Source organism: Petromyzon marinus, chromosome 12 (assembly GCF_048934315.1).
Source record: "Petromyzon marinus isolate PM22_M1 ecotype Great Lakes invasive population chromosome 12, UKy_Petmar_22M1.pri1.0, whole genome shotgun sequence".
NCBI lineage: Eukaryota > Metazoa > Chordata > Hyperoartia > Petromyzontiformes > Petromyzontidae > Petromyzon > Petromyzon marinus.
The window spans coordinates 288,334-304,895 of NC_133678.1; the positions used below are offsets into that span (position 1 = coordinate 288,334).

The 16,562-nt window shown below is 52.9% G+C and overlaps 1 protein-coding gene across 4 annotated transcripts in view; it reads right to left on the reverse strand.

Moving 5' to 3' along the window:
- Positions 1–7,481, reverse strand: part of LOC116941729 (collagen alpha-1(XII) chain-like) — a 109,909-nt gene extending 102,428 nt beyond the window's left edge. For 2 of the 4 annotated variants that reach the window (XM_032953085.2, XM_032953086.2), the window contains exons 1-2: positions 7,098–7,193; positions 5,992–6,062 (exon numbers count right to left, since the gene is read on the reverse strand). The gene's annotated coding sequence lies outside the window, so the exon portion shown is untranslated. Of the gene's footprint in view, positions 1–5,991; positions 6,063–7,097; positions 7,218–7,404 lie in introns of those variants that run through there. The other 2 variants (XM_032953088.2, XM_032953087.2) reach the window with 2 other exon arrangements.
- Positions 7,482–16,562: the final 9,081 nt, after the last annotated feature.

The window sequence follows — 16,562 nt, forward strand, 5'->3', positions numbered from 1 at the left end:
CATTGGTGAACAGAGAGACTACATCAAAACTGACAAGCAAATCATCTGGAGACAGAAAAATGTCTTTGATCAGAGAAACTAAGTGAGCTGAGTTAACTACTGCCGAGGTGGTCTTGCCAGTGAATGGAAGCAAGGTCTCAGACGAGAATCGGGCCAGATTGTTGGTAGGGGAGTTGATGATGGAAACGATGGGACGGAGTGGGGTACCTTCTTTATGGATTTTTGGAAGGCCATAAAATCTGGGTGGTCTAGCAGCCGAAGGTTTTAGAGAGAGCTGCTTTTTTGATTCGATTAGAGAAGTCGAATTAGTGGTGATATTGTTGTTTTTTGTAGCCAGGCCGTTGGTAGGATCTTTGTTGATCTTAGTATAACTGCCATCATTAAGAAGGTCCTGGATTTTGTTGTTGTATGTGGTTTTATCCATGATGACAGTCGCATTGCCCTTGTTGGCTGTGAGGATGACAACGTCATCTTTATTTTTTAATTGAGCGAGTTCAGAGCGCTCATCTTTGCTGATGTTGCTAATGGGTTTCCTAGCGTTTTTGAGGATGGTGGCGATTGCAGATCTTGCCACGTCTGCTGCGATGTGTCCCAAGCCTTTGAGGGATACATCAACCTGGGCAATTATAGCATCCACTGGGGTGTGTTTGGGGGTGACTGCAAAATGGCAGTTACACTGAAATAATCCAATTTCGATGTCTGGCTACGGCTGACATCAGTGGTAAGGGTTAGGGTTACATTAGATATCTTAAGTGTTTTTCCACTTTTTTCTGGCAACAAAACTGAAACCTTTTTACAAGGAATCATGTGTGCATTAACCAATACTTGTGATGAAAATACAAAGAAAAAACACACTCTGATAATACATGCATTGTTCTTGAAACTGATTAGTCCACACCAGAGGCGGCTTTCTTTTGAGCCTCATCTCAATTGGTGCTAGACCAGAGGACGCCAAAAGGCGTACAGCTCAAAGACAATGCACTATCAAAGTAATGAGGGCTCGGGGTAAGCATCTACATCATTTGACCTCCTTTGGCAGTATCAAAGTGTAATCATAGTGTTTTTCCTCTTTTTTTCTGGCAACAAAACTGAAACCTTTCCACGAGGAATCATGTGTGCATTAACCACAATATGTGTGGTCAAAATGCAAACAAAAAACACACTGATAATATATGCAGCTCAAAGACAATGCACTATCAAAGTAATAGTGCATTACTCATTGTTTGTTTCGGTAAAGTCACGTATGTAGAAATACAATAAAATTATATTAAAACAAAAAACAATCACGACGTTTCGATCACAACGCAAGCGATCTTCATCAGGTGTCAAGAACAAATCACGGAGGTAAATACAACAAAAAGATGAGAGACGAGAATTCAACAAACCTGAAAAAACATTATGTGAAGCACATCCAGTCAGGCCAACAACACAGTTAGACACTTCCTGGCGGACCACGAATTTCAGAAGAGTGTTAAATTTCGTGTTCAAACCTTTGGATTGCACATACCAGCATAGATAGAATGAAAAATATGAGGTACACGGTCAGTAGAAATACATATACAAGTCCACCAAGAGGTAAGGAGGGAGGAAAGACGGACAGGGAGGCAGAGAGAGAGGGGGGGGGGGCTGGAGGGATGAACAGAAGCTTAAATAGGAAATACGGTTGGAGGGGGGGAGGGGCCAGAGCGAGAGCGGCAGCTCAAACACGCACATCTTACACATACAAAATGGCAGCTCAAAAAAGGCCCACCTCTTGTAAATACAAAACGGCAGCTCAAAAAGTAACCACCTCTTGTAAATACAAAACGGCAGCTCAAGAAAGGGCACATCTCACACATAATTACAACGGTAACTTCCCCGTAGAAGTGTGATACAGTCACATATGTGACTTTACCGAAAAAAACCAATGAGTAATTTTATGCAGTCACGAAAGCTTTAATACTTTAATAGTGCATTGTCTTTGAGCTGTACGCCTTTTGGCGTCCTCTGGTCCTGCACCAATTGAGACGAGGCTCAAAAGAAAGCCGTCTCTGGTGTGGACCAATCAGTTTCAAGGACAATGCATATATTATCAGTGTGTTTTTTGTTTGCATTTTGACCACAAGTATTGTGGTTAATGCAGTGACATGATTCCTTGTAAAAAGGTTTCAGTTTTGTCGCCAGAAAAAAGTTAAAAAACCCTATCATTATACTTTGATACTGGCAAAGGAGGTCTCATGATTAGATTTCTTGTTTAGGGTTATGTTAAGGGTCTTTGTTAGGTCGAAGGGTTTGGTTAGGATTATTGGTCTTCGGGTATAGTTTTGGTGAGAGTTAATGGTCTTGGTTATTGGTTAGGGCTAGGGTTTTGGTTTGGATTATTGGTCTTTCTGATGTTTATGGGTTTGGTGCGCCATCCATAAGACAGGCAACATCCTGAAAGCATGGAAGCCAAAGTCATTGCCACCCTGAAACCCGGAAAGCCACAAGACTCGCCCTCGAGCTCCAGGCCACGACCCTTCGCGTCCTCCACCTCCCCGCGCGTGGAACGTGCCGTGCTCGCCACACCCCCATTATTGACCCCCAACTGCCTCCCGAACGAGCCGGGGGATTCCAAACCAAACGGAGCTGCTGCTGCCAACAAATCATTGCCTCTATCATCCTCACAGAAGCTGGTTTCCACCTCCCCCCTCATAGCTCCTCGGCCGTCCGCATCCCCCCCAGCCCCCCCCCCCCCTCCGCGTGGCACCTCGGCAGGCCAAGGTGCGGCCCGAGGACCCGGTCTGGACGTGCCTAAATATGCGCGGCACGGTGTTCATTTGACAAAAGCCGTGGCTCACATGGGGGGTGAGCGGGGATCGGGGCGAGCCCCACCCGCCCTCCCCCCAACCGCCTCCCCCACGGCTAAAACGCCAGCGAGTAGTTCTGTTTAAATTGTCTCCGTCAACGCTGCCCTGCTCGTGCTCCGAATCTATTCGGTGCCAGGGCAGAGCAATGAGACCCACAGAAGCGGATATCACAGGGCTAATGCTTAGATTCCTTCGCGTGACCCTCTGGTCCACACACAATCATCAGCGTGGTCGTGAAGAATGTTACAAAATAAATATGCGATCAATTCGCCTCCTTCACACATCTGCCTCTCGCTACATAATACAATTAAGTGTTTTCTCACATCCCATCAGCCACAAGTTCTTCTTCGCCGAGTATCAAAACCGGTCCAGAGTTAGCTTGTGCTAAACCCATCTTGCTGAGAGGATTGACTCCCCAGAAGGCCGTTTGGCTGATGGAATGGGTAAAATATATACCGCATGTGTGTAGTGGAGAGACAGAAGTGAAGCAGGGGTCCTGCCTGCTCCACACTGATTGGTGAACACGGAGACGCGCAGTGGCTGCTCGTAAAGCCCAGAGCCGTGGGAACGCCGCTCGGATCGTCCACGGAGCCGTGCGGGCTTTTTCTACGAATGAATAACAAAAACCTCCACAAGCACTGTGTAAAGTTAAAAACGCGAGTTCCGGCTCAAATGAGCATTGAGGCATTGGTACTCATCTCCCGTTCACAATCCTGCAGATGCAATGATAGCCATTCCACAGTCCTATGTCGGGGGGCGAATCTATCCATATAACAACCGCTGTTGGCATCTCAACACAAGCTGGTAGTTATTGTATCGACTCCGGAGGGGAGACATGGTGGAGCTGAGTCAACCCACGCCATCCAGGATTTGAACTCGCACGCTTCCGATTGCTGCGAGCCGCTGACTCTACCGCTGCGCCACGTGGCCGGGTTCCCCGCTAGCCCCCAGCGCCACCTCCTCCTCGCCTCGCTCGCGCACGCGGAGCGTCGACGCGAGCAGCCAATGGGCGCTCGCGCGCACGCCGCGCCGACACGGACACCGCGTGGCACGGCAGCTCCTGTCGGACCCTGCATCCCGGTCACACGATTTGATACTTAAGGATGCTCGCCGAGGAGATGCAGCAATGAAATCGGGCTCTAGCGCAAATTGATGGATGGACTATTACGTGGCAGGCATGTGAGAGGGTGGCGACGGCTTGGGGAGGATTTCATCCAATGAAATGCTGATTTCATTGGAAAGGTAGCTGATGTCGAGCCGATATTTGCGCTGCAATGGCACTTGCGTTGCGGCACTTCACAGCGCTCATCCCAGCTCGCCTGACTCCCCTCTCACGGCGCGGTGTGCGGGCCCAAGCCAGTAACAGAAATTCCCCATTCACATGACGGGACCACGTACAGTATAGCACCTGCCAACGGCTGGGGTTACAATCGTCGGCGATGTGAATCGTGAACAAATAATTTCGTTCAAACTGGAGAGACCGAGCGTGGCGTGACCGTCACCACCCCCGGCCGCCTTTGTCTCACAAGGCCTCGTGCGTTAACGTAGCGATTGGATGATACCACACGTTGACCAATCCCCTCGCTCACTGCGACAAGCTCGCGAAGATAACTTGCCATTTCTGTGAGTAAAGTGCTGTGAGCGAGCACCTGGTAATAGAGGCACGGCGCACTCACCAATAATCATACCTGGCTGTCTTTGCTTCGCCAGTGCTATGTGTGTTTAATTTATTTGGCGCCGTACGTAGTCAACCGTGCTAATCGGAGTGCTGACGTTTTACAGTTGATATATATCGCCCCATGTATTCATTTTCAGGCTGAGTCGACATAGGGTCCAAGACCGGCTAAAATATCACTCGCCACTGACAGTAGTCGCTGACGCAAATCGAATCCAATTGGGCCTGGTTCATAGCAGAGTGCGCTAACCAGTGCGCCACCGCTCCCCGCACACAGACACGCGAATTTGTTGAGAATCAGGCGAGTAACCATCGAGACGAGTCTCATGGACACGACTCACGGCACGGCAGACAGAGCAGAGCATGGGGGCAGATTTCACTGCCGCGTCCTGCGGGTGAGGAGCTCAAGGGGAGCTCGGGTTAGGGATGGTGAACAATAATGGTGGGTGATGGAACACTCTCCAGAGGCATGACCACCGCGGAGATGGAGCGACCACGTAAGTTATGAAACGTTGCAAGAAGCCAGATGGATCGTGGCCATCACTGGACCGTGAGGGATGGCGACGGTGTGAAGATAGGCCTTCATCCAGCAGTAGATAGACCACGGCGGATGATGACGAGCGGCGGAGTTATTGTGGAACACGTGCCCACTGCGTGTTCGCTGAGCGTTAGTTGACATCCTGGGACACCCTCGCATCGGACATATTCCATCTCCAGTGGTTATCCAGGTGAAGCGTGGTGATGAATAGAAATGGAGCTGTGTATGAGAGCTCGGAGCTCAACGGATTTGTTCCCCGAAGCGACGGATTGAGTGGGGGCCTCGGACTGTGGCGACGGTGGCAGTTGCGCCCAAGTTAACGCAACGCGTGTGGTCCGCTTGTTGCTCACCCACTCGCTCACACTCATCCACACGCAGAGAAATCCCACACCCCAGCGTACGCCTCACTAATCTCTCACTCACAAACTCACCACACACCCTTTCACCCACACTCACCACAATTCCACACTCACCACAATTCCACACTCACCACAATTCCACACCGTGTCGTAAACCTCACCACTCTCTCGCTCACAAACTCATCACTCACTCAGCCTCGTGATGCAGACTCACTGCACCAATACCTACGTGCATACCATGAACAGTCAAGCACGTGCTGTGTTAGCGAGCACCTAAACGCCCGGCACAACGCACGAGTGGACGGCGGTGTTGGGATCCGCCCTCGGTCTTTGTCTCCCCATTGCCGATGTACGCACACACACCTCACCACAAAGGCACTCGTTTAAGGCGGCGTCGACTTAAGATGATGAGGACCAGTACCGGTACAAGTACTGATACGGCTCGCCACTCATGTTAGCCGTGCCCGCGAAACGAAATGGCGTGGCAGGCTGGGTCCGTAGCGAAACGCGCCAACCACTGCGTCACCGCTCCCCACACAGAGACTGCCACGGAGAGACAAAGAGAGGCCGCAGAGACACCTGACCCTGTACCTGCACGGGGTAGACAGACGCGCGGGCGAAACAGCAGCAGCCTCTGCAGCGTGCGCCTCCAACAGCACGGACTGGGCGGGACACAGAGCAGCAGCCGACTCGCTCAGCCTCCCTCCCACTCACACAACCTCCCACCCACCCAGACAGCCAGCCACGCATCCACCCACCTAGACACAGCCACTCACCCACTCACCCAACCACACAGCCACCCACCCAAATAGCCAGCCAGTCAGTCGGTCACACAACCACACACGCAACAACACACCCACACACCCAACAACACACCCACACACCCAACCACACAGCCACGCACCCAACCACACCACAATCACCTACACAGACAACCATCCGGCCACACACCCACCCAATCACACGGACACTCACCCATGCAATTACACAGCCACTCATCCACCCAACCACACCAAGGCCACCCAACCACACCAAGGCCACCCACCCAGACAGCCAGCCGGCCACACAATCACACAACCACCCAACCACACACCCACCCACCCACCTACCCAACCACACACCCACCCACCCAACCACACACCCAGCCACACACCCACACACCCAGCCACACACCCACACACCCACCCACAAAACCACACACCCACCTACCCAACCACACACCCACCCACCCAACCACACACCCAGCCACACACCCACCCACACACCCACCTACAAAACCACACACCCACCTACAAAACCACACACCCACCTACCCAACCACACACCCACCCACCCAACCCCACAACCAGCCACCCAACCCCACAACCAGCCACACACCTACCCATCCAACCACACAGCCACTAACCTACTCACCGACACAACCACACACCTTCCCCATCCAGACAGCCACCCATCCATCCAACCACACAGCCGCTAACCTACTCACCGACACAACCACACACCTTCCCCATCCAGACAGCCACCCACCCATCCAACCACACAGCCACTAACCTACTCACCAACACAACCACACACCTTCCCCATCCAGACAGCCACCCACCCATCCAACCACACAGCCACTAACCTACTCACCGACACAACCACACACCTTCCCCATCCAGACAGCCACCCACCCATCCAACCACACAGCCACTCACCAGCCCACCCTGCCACCCTGAGTAGCCGTCACCCTCCTCTGTACACACACGCGTGCACCCAGACCGACGTTTCCCCAGTCCGTTCCCTCTTCCCTCCCGCGCCTCCTCCCCACTCCTCTTCCTCACTACTCCCTATTCACCCCCCCCCCCCCCCACTCCTATTCATCACGCAACGTACAGATCCAAACACCGCTCAGGCACTCGGCATCACGTGCCGAATCAATAGGAGGGAGACGGAGAGGAAGGAGGGACGTAGGGAGAGGTGGGGGAGGGGGTGAGAAGCGATGCAGAATTACAAAGCCTGTACAGCGGGGTAGTGTGGAGCCGTGGTGCCGCTGTCCCGAGGCGGTGTCCGCTCGCGGCGTGTGGCGCTGCTGCTGCTGATCGCTGATCACTCAGCAAGGCGGATCGAGTCGCCACGATGTTCGCAGCCACAGTCGCGGCACGCTGTGGTAACCATAAGCATTCGCCTCTAGTTTGTACATTCACTGCTGGATGAGCAAAGCCGTCTCAAGGACAGGGGTCGGCAGCATGCGCGGTGGCTCTTTAAAGAATGCTTCGTGACGTTGTTTATTAAGGACGCCACCGTCTCGTAGGCACCACAGGACATTGCGGCTCTTTAATTATTGCTGGGTGGTTTTTACCGAATTTGAAAAAAGTCTCTCCTTGTTATTTTGGTTGCTGACCCCTGGTCAAGGGGGTTGTTTTGACCATACTTCACCACAATGGGCAGTGCCGGGTTTGATGAAGTGTGGGGCCATGACCCGGTTGGGATGACGCTCGCCGTGGCTAGGAGGCGAACCTAGGTTGATGGATTAGTCGCACTCCATCAGAAAGCGGTTACTGGTGTTGTAATACGTTTACCCCAAGTGTTTCCAGTTCCGACGCGGTAAATTCCACATTCCTATGGCGGAGGGAAATCTGTCCATGAAACAACAATCACTGTTTTCTCGCCCACCGAGTGGTACTCATTTAACCGACCCAGAGGAATTATGGGCTGAGTGAACCCCCAGCCAGGATCTGAACTCACACCCTCCCGACTGCGAGCCGCTCTCTATACCGTAACAAATCAGACCGCTACCGGCCTGCGGGCAGTACCGATGGTTGTGGAACAAAATCGGAAATATGTCGGGTTTCGAGTTTTTCCGGTTACAGGCGAGCAGAGGGAGGCCCCGACTGTACCCGCGCCAGATCTCCGCTCTCCAGCCCGTGCACAAAAACACTTCCATCATCACTCACGCGGCCAACATCGTTGCTGTAAAGCAGCTGCGTTAACTGCACCGAGTCAATGCTAATTTGACTTGTGGGAAGCGATTAAGCAATGGTGAGAGCGCTATGAGCGCTACGAACCCCCTCCCGCCACATTCCTGAGTTCGATTCCAGCCCACGGCTAACATCTGCGGCGAGTGATATATTAGCTGGTCCTGGTCCCTATCTAGGTCGACTCAGCCTGAAAATTAGTATAAGTTACGAGATATAAACTATACACGTCACCACTGACGAGACAAAGACGGCCGGGGGTGATTGTTGGCCACACCACCACCTCGTGCACCGTTCCGGACTTAATAGGTGCTCGCTAACATCACCTGCCTCCTCCCCACCTCCCACCATTCAGCAACCCGTACTGATGTGCGAGGTGCAAGCTCAGCGGCGATAAGCCTGGCTGAGTGGGTGGTGCCTGAACAGATGACCTCGCAAAAGGAGCCTGCTGCTGCTACTGCGACAGGCTGCTGCTCTTGCAGGCTGCTGCTGCTGCTGCTACAGGCTGATGTGGCCGCAGGCTGCTGCTGTTACAGGATGCAGCTGTTGCAAGCTGCTGCTATTGCAAGCTTCTGCTGTTACAGGCTGCTGCTGTTGCAGGCTGCAGCTGCACGGCTCTGGGATGGGGTAGCAGAGATCAGAGCAGCAAAGATTCACTGCCGTATTGCTGTGCTTTTATGTCTATGCTCCCCGCATTCTCGCAACCCGCACTGACCGAGTGTGGTGAAGTGTTATCAAACAACCGACACGACGTGGGGAGGCCTTCATCCAGCAGTGGAATAACGAAAGGTAGCGCATTACTGAGTTGTCGTTATCATTGTGTGATCTCTTTTTGAGCACAGCTGAGGGTCCATGGACAGTTCGCCCTCGGTGGTAGCTTCGCACGTGGCCCGTGACCCAGCACTGTGGAGGCAGCGTGGGTTGGTGGATCACCGCACATCTCTTATGAGTCTCCCCGCGGGTGTCAGGAGAAGGCAGTACAGCAAGTGGACTAATCTCCATCTGTTTCCATCTGTACGGGGACAGAGCGTTGAAACCCCTCGCTCAAGGCGTGGGTTGTCTCCGGGTGCTCCGGTTTCCTCTTCCCCACGTGAATAATAAACACGACTCGTCGGTAATCGGCTGAAAACATCTTACAAACAAACACCCATTGCAGCCCTACTACTGTAACGCTCCTTGATATATCACAAAAGTATTAGGTCGTAATTATTATTCTCAATTGACCGGATTCCTCTGCAGGGCCCAGGTGGGCTGCGCGGGTCGCGCTCGCCCTCTCGTGGCCACTCCTCGCATCGTTCCCCGGCGGGCGACGGGTAACCGACGGGAACCGGCAAATAAACGTCCCCTTGCCGTGGTGATTGCGTTGGCAGTGAGACACAAGCACCACCACCAACAACAACAACTCAACACGCTGCCTGTCAGTAACAACACTGTGTGTGGCCTTCAAAGGAAAAACATAATAGGCGACATACTCTTTGGTTCTATTGGGTAAAGTCACGTAGGTAAAAAATAAATAACAAAAATCACGACGTTTCGGCCACAACACAAGCGGCCTTCATCAGGTGAAGGGACGAGACTGCCTGGAGGACAGCGCTGGAGTGAAAAAAAGCCACGATCAGATCACGACCTTTAAGCTGTGTGAGAAGAAACAAAGCGCCTTGACAAAGGAATTAGCATATAATTTAGCATTGAAATGGCTCATTGAAATAGCTAAGTTAAAATATACACATCCGCTGAGGCACCCCTTGACAAAGGAATTAGCATAGAATTTGGCATTGAAATAGCTAAGTGATTAGCTTGTAACTGGTCACAGAAATAGCTATGTTAAAGTCAGAGCATATACATTCACCGAGGCACCTAGTACAAATCAAACAGGAGAATTTAGCGAAACACAACCACGCTCAGACCGTGGACCTTTAAACTGTGTGCGAGCAAACAAGGTATCCTGACAAAGAAATTAGCATAAAAATTAGCATTTGATTGGCCGATTTTAGAAAAGAGGTGGTGTACGTGCCGGTGGACTTGCCGTTTGGCGCGGGGGGGGGGGGGGGGAGTTTACCTATTGATGGTGTGAAAAGGGAATTTATAAGAGCTGCGAAAGTTTGGGGTACCACTACTTGAAAAATATACTGTACCATTGAAATTAGTTTAATGTTTAGTTCTATTTAGAACATCTTTCCAATGGTTGCTTAATTTGAAACCATCTTCTCGGTTGAAATTGTGTCTGTGTTTGTAGATCTGAATTGCCTCGTGAACAAATCTCTGATAAAAACCCGTGGGTTTGCAAAGAACCTTGGTATCGGAGAAAATTACATCGTGATCACCCACAGCGTTGTAACAGTGATCAGCCACGGCAGAAGAATTATTTTGCCGTGTTTCAAATCTGATTTGTGCTCGCGAATTCGGTCAGAGACATGTCGTTTTGTCTCCCCGATATAGCAATCACCGCAGGTACAACTCAATTTGTAAACCCCGGGGTACTGTAAGTCAGGAATGACATCCTTCACGGATGGGATCAGATCACGAATTTTGTGTACTGTATTGAACCGGACCTGGATCTTGTGTTTGTTTAGAATTTTGGAAATCTTTTTAGTAACGCCTGCTATATATGGTAGTGTGATGGTTTTGACCGGAGTATCAAGTGGTTGTTTCTGTATGGAGGGAGAAACAGCTTGACGGATGGTACGGATTTTTATCAGAGATTTGTTCACGAGGCAATTCAGATCTACAAACACAGACACAATTTCAACCGAGAAGATGGTTTCAAATTAAGCAACCATTGGAAAGATGTTCTAAATCGAACTAAACATTAAACTAATTTCAATGGTACAGTATATTTTTCAAGTAGTGGTACCCCAAACTTTCGCAGCTCTTATAAATTCCCTTTTCAGACCATCAATAGGTAAACTCCCCCCCCCCCGCGCCAAACGGCAAGTCCACCGGCACGTACACCACCTCTTTTCTAAAATCGGCCAATCAAATGCTAATTTTTATGCTAATTTCTTTGTCAGGATACCTTGTTTGCTCGCACATAGTTTAAAGGTCCGCGGTCTGAGCGTGGTTGTGTTTCGCTAAATTCTCCTGTTTGATTTGTACTAGGTGCCCCGGTGAATGTATATGCTCTGACTTTAACATAGCTATTTCTGTGACCAGTTACAAGCTAATCACTCAGCTATTTCAATGCTAAATTCTATGCTAATTCCTTTGTCAAGGGGTGCCTCTGCGGATGTGTATACTTTAACTTAGCTATTTCAATGAGCCATTTCAATGCTAAATTATATGCTAATTCCTTTGTCAAAGCGCTTTGTTTCTTCTCACACAGCTTAAAGGTCGTGATCTGATCGTGGCTTTTTTTTCACTCCAGCGCTGTCCTCCAGGCAGTCTCGTCCCTTCACCTGATGAAGGCCGCTTGTGTTGTGGCCGAAACGTCGTGATTTTTGTTATTTATTTTTTACCTACGTGACTTTACCCAATAGAACCAAAGAGTATGGATCCTAGCAGTCACGAAAGCTTTAAATCTAGAAATAATAGGCGACGTTTCAGGCAATGGCCCTTTTTCAATCTGAACCCTTTCCCTCTCCTCCCCCGCCCACTGTGGAAACAGACGCCGCTCCGTGCAGCAGCAGCAGCAGCAGAGGCCCTGACGCAGCCTCTCCCTCCCCCCTTCTCGTCTCCCCCTCCCCCCCTCCTCGTCTCTCCCTCCCCCTCCTCGTCTATCCCTCTCTCTCCTCGTCTCTCCCTCCCCCTCCTCGTCTCTCCCTCCCCCTCTCCTCGTCTCTCCCTCCCCCTCTCCTCGTCTCTCCCTCCCCCTCTCCTTTTTTTTACGATCAGAGGAAACAAGAAGATGCTCGGTGTAGTCGGCACTTTTCTCCGTTCATCATTTCGTTTTTCTTTGTTTTTTAATGCTTTGCTTTATATAACCCCCCCCCCCTTTTTAAATGAAAGACCCAACAATTTTTTTCCTTTTTTTTCTTCTCTCCTTTCCCCTTCCCTCTCTCTCTACCCCCCTCTCTGCCCCCCTCTCTCTCTACCCCCCTCTCTGCCTCTCCTCTCTCTCTCTCTACCCCCCTCTCCGCTCCCCCTCTCTCTCTGCCCCCTCTCTTCCTACTCCATTTGGCTCGCTCTCTCTCTTTTTTCTTTATAACTATGACAAGTGCTGCACCTGCACGCAGCCCTTCCCACAGTCAAACGGCCTCCGACGGGTAGCTTAGATCTGCATGCAGAGCACTCCGTCATCTGCCACCGAGCACACGGCCTCCTCCAGTGCCCACTGCTCCTTGAAGGCCGGCACGGCGTGGGTCAGCCGCGCATGGTGGAACTCCAGCCACACCCTGGCTCCGACCAGAGCGCGGAAGATGCCCAGGCTGCTGGCTAGACGTTGCCCCTCCAGGGCCACCTTCCTCGCCCTGTATAAGGCGAGCTTGGCGTAGCCGAAGAGCACGTTGACCAGCCCCTGAAGATGTTGGGGTCCGTCGCCCTTCGGGTATCCAAAGGTGAGGACCGTCGGGGAGAAGTGGAGGCTGAACCTTAGGAGGATGTTTCTTAGGACCTTGAACAGCGAGTCCAGGCTCTTGCACTCCACGTATTGTGCGCCACCGTCTCCACTTTACCGCAGAACCGGCACTCCGGGGACGTGTCGGTGAAGCGCGCCAGGGAGACGTTGGTAGTGATGGTGCCGTGGGCGATGCTCCAGCTGAGGTCGCCGATGCGGTTGTACGTCGGTCTGCAGTAGAGTTGCCTCCAGCGAGGCCTCTCCGGAGAGACGCAGGGCAGGGCTTTCCTCCAGGCATGGTCCTTGTGGCTCCTCAGGGTGTCCTGTTGGTGGAACCGGACCATGTAGGAGTAAAGTACCTTCCTCTTTACATTTGCGAAGGCCACCTCCGGTAGGTCTTCTAGCCGGCACAGGTTGTGATCCGCCTTCGTTTGTCGGCATGGCAATGCAGTGGCACGACTGAGAGCTCTGGTGGAGGGGGATCGAGAGGGGCCTCGTCTTCCCCAACGCCGATGGGGGGCGTTCTCCCCGCTGCCGCTGAGAAGGCCCCCTTGGCTTCGGCCAGGATCCGGGCAGCCACCCAGAGCGACTGCAGCCCTGTCTTTGCGGCCATGTCTGCTGGTCCGAGCCACCGGCCCCGTGTTTCAGGCTCCACCAGATCCCCCATCCTGGTGAGCCGCGCGTTGGCGAGGCGCCTCTCCATGCCAGGGGTGGTGGTGGTGGATGGCAGCTTTGTCTGTGGGTTCCTGAGGATCGGTTCGAAGACCAGATCCTCGGCCGATCGCGGTTGGTTAAGCCTCCTGACGGCGAGGGAGCTCCATGTCTGCAGGACGCTTCTGTAGAAGGGTGGCAGCTGTCCCAGTGGGAGGCCCTGCAGGTCCATGTAGAATAGTTGCTTGGAGCACTGCAGACCCCCCAGCTGTTTTAGGAGGAAAGAGGCCGTGACGCTCCAGGCCGGTGCAGGGGCGGCGTGCAGGAACTTTTGCGCTGCCTGCAGTCGGAAGGTGGCCAGCTGACTCCACACGCACACCAGCCCGTGACCGCCCTCGTCCAGTGGCAGGGCCAGAACCCCAGCCGCGACCCGGTGTCCTCCACCCGACCAGAAGAAGTCGAGAACTCGCTTCTGAAGTGCGTTGACGAGGCTCATGGGGGGGTGCAGGGAGAAGAGTCGGAGCCACAGCATGGACGTCACCAGCTGATTCACCACCAACGCATTTGTCCTGAAGGTGAGGAACTTGCACAGGCGACCCCAGGTGCCCAGCCGCTCCTTCACCTTCTCCTTCAGCTCGACCCAGTTCCTCTGCGGTGGTTCCTCCTCTGGTCATAGGAACACTCCCAGGTGGTGCAGCGATGTTGTGCTCCGATTGATGGCTTTTGCCTTCTCGGGACACTCGGTCATGTCCCACGCTCCAACCATCAGGCCGCTGCACTTTTGCCAGTTCATTTTTGATGAGGAGGCTTTCGAAAAGACCTTCTGGCACTCATGCAGCAGGGCAACATCAGCCAGGGAGCGCAGGATGAGGAGGACGTCGTCGGCGTATGCCGTCAGGACCAACTTGACGCTTGGTTACCTCAGCACCAGGCCGCTGAGTCTCCGCCTTATGAGACTCAGGAAAGGTTCTAATGCCAGGGCATAACGTTGGCCCGACAATGGGCATCCCTGTCTCACTCCTCGCTCGAATTTGACCGGGGCAGTGAGGGCGCCGTTGATCTTGATTATGCACTCCGCCTTGGTGTAGAGTAGGCGGATCGTTCGGACAAAGGCATCCCCAAAACCCAAGGTCTTGAGGGTTCCCAGCAGGTACTTGTGGTCCACTCTGCCAAAAGCCTTTTCCTGGTCAAGGGCCAGAAACGCGATTGTGATGCCCAACCTCTGGGACACCGCGATGAGGTCCCTGACCAAGAAGATGCCGTCGTGGATGGTTCGTCCGGGGATGGTGTAGGACTGGTCCCTGTTACGACTTGTGCAATCACCTCTTTCAGTCGCAGGGAGAGAGCCTTCGTCAATATTTTGTAGTCTGTGTTCAGGAGGGACACCGGACGCCAGTTTTGTAGGTGCCTCAGGTCTCCGTTCTTGGGAAGCAGAGTGAGCACCGCCCTCCTCCAAGACTGAGGCATCACCCCGGTGACTGAGGCTTCTTCCAGCACCTCTCTGTAGTCCTCCCGCAGGGATGGCCAAAAAGCGGCGTAAAACTCCCCTGTTAGCCCGTTTAACCCTGGGGATTTATTCGGGGCCAGTCCTCTTACGGCTGCGTCAAGGTCAGTCCTGCTAAGCTTTTGCTCTAGCAGCTCTTTCCCGTCTTCCCCCAGGGTGGGTAGACCACTCCATGCCTCCGCCTGGGCCGGTTCCGATGTTTCTTCAGGGGAGAACAGGTTGCCGTAGAAGTCTCTGACGATGGTCGACTTCTGCTGGAGTTCGTGCACCAGGACACCATCACCATCAAAGAGGCACTCCATGGATTTGCGTCTCCCATTCTGCCTCTCGAGGGAGTAAAAAAGCGGGGATCACGTGTCGAAGTCCGTGATGAGCTTCACCCGGGATCGCACAAATGCTCCCCTCGTCTGCTCCTCCTGTAGCCCTTTGAGACGCTCCCTATTCTCCTCGTATTCTTGGAGAAGAGCAGGGTCGCTGTCCTCGGCGAGGCGACCCTCCAAATTGAGGACTCGGGCTTCCATGTCGGTGATGTCCGCGTTCTTCAGTCTGGTGCTCCCCCAGGTGTATTGTTGGCACAACAACCTGGTGTGCACTTTGCCCATATCCCACCACTGGGCCAGAGAGTCGAACTGCGTTTTGGTTTTTCACCACTCTTCCCAGAAGTCCTCCCCCCTCCTCGTCTCTCCCTCCCCCTCTTCGTCTCTCCCTCCCCCCTCTCGCCTCTCCCTCCCCCTCTCCTCGTCTCTCCCTCCCCCCTCTCCTCGTCTCTCCCTCCCCCTCTCCTCGTCTCTCCCGACCCCACTGCTCCCGTTTCTCCATCCCTTTTCCATCCCTCTTCCTCTGATCCCCCACTCTCCGTCCCTCTATCCTCTTTCCGATCCTTTTCCCATGCATTACATCCTTGACTCCCTTACTGGCGATGTTCCACGACTACAAACGTGCTCGTGTTTGTCAAATAGAAGTCAATGTTGAACACAATCAGTATCTCTCTCCCTTGTTCTCCGTGTAACTGACTCCTGTCCATTAAGTCCTCAACCCGTGTTGAGGCGTCGGTCTGGTAGACACAACAACAAATACAAAGTTCCCCCAGTCAGCCTGAAAAGACTGTTGGGGCAAGTTTAGTCAGCGAGTAGCACCTATTATGGCCTGCATAACATACGGGGGGGTGGGTGGCCAGCACCACACTCGGCCGCCTTTGTATCCCTAGTGGCGATGTTAACATACCGCACCAGGCAATCATTTGAGGCTGAGTCGGCACTGGTGTTGGCCGTGAGCGCGAATCGAACTCGCGTCGCCAGGTTTGTAACGCAGCGCGCTAACCACTACACCACCGCTATCCGCCAACAACACACAGCATCACCCACTCACTCATTCACCTACTCACCAACAACCGCAATTTGCCACGACATGGTGGTGACATCACCACGGGGCTTGTTCCAGACGAGGTGCATCTTGAGGACACGTGAAGTGCCGAAGGCTCGCTGGCAGGAGGTCACGGAACAGAGCCAGGTGCTATGGGTTGGCTGAGACGACTGGTAGATGCACCAGCTGTGTTCCC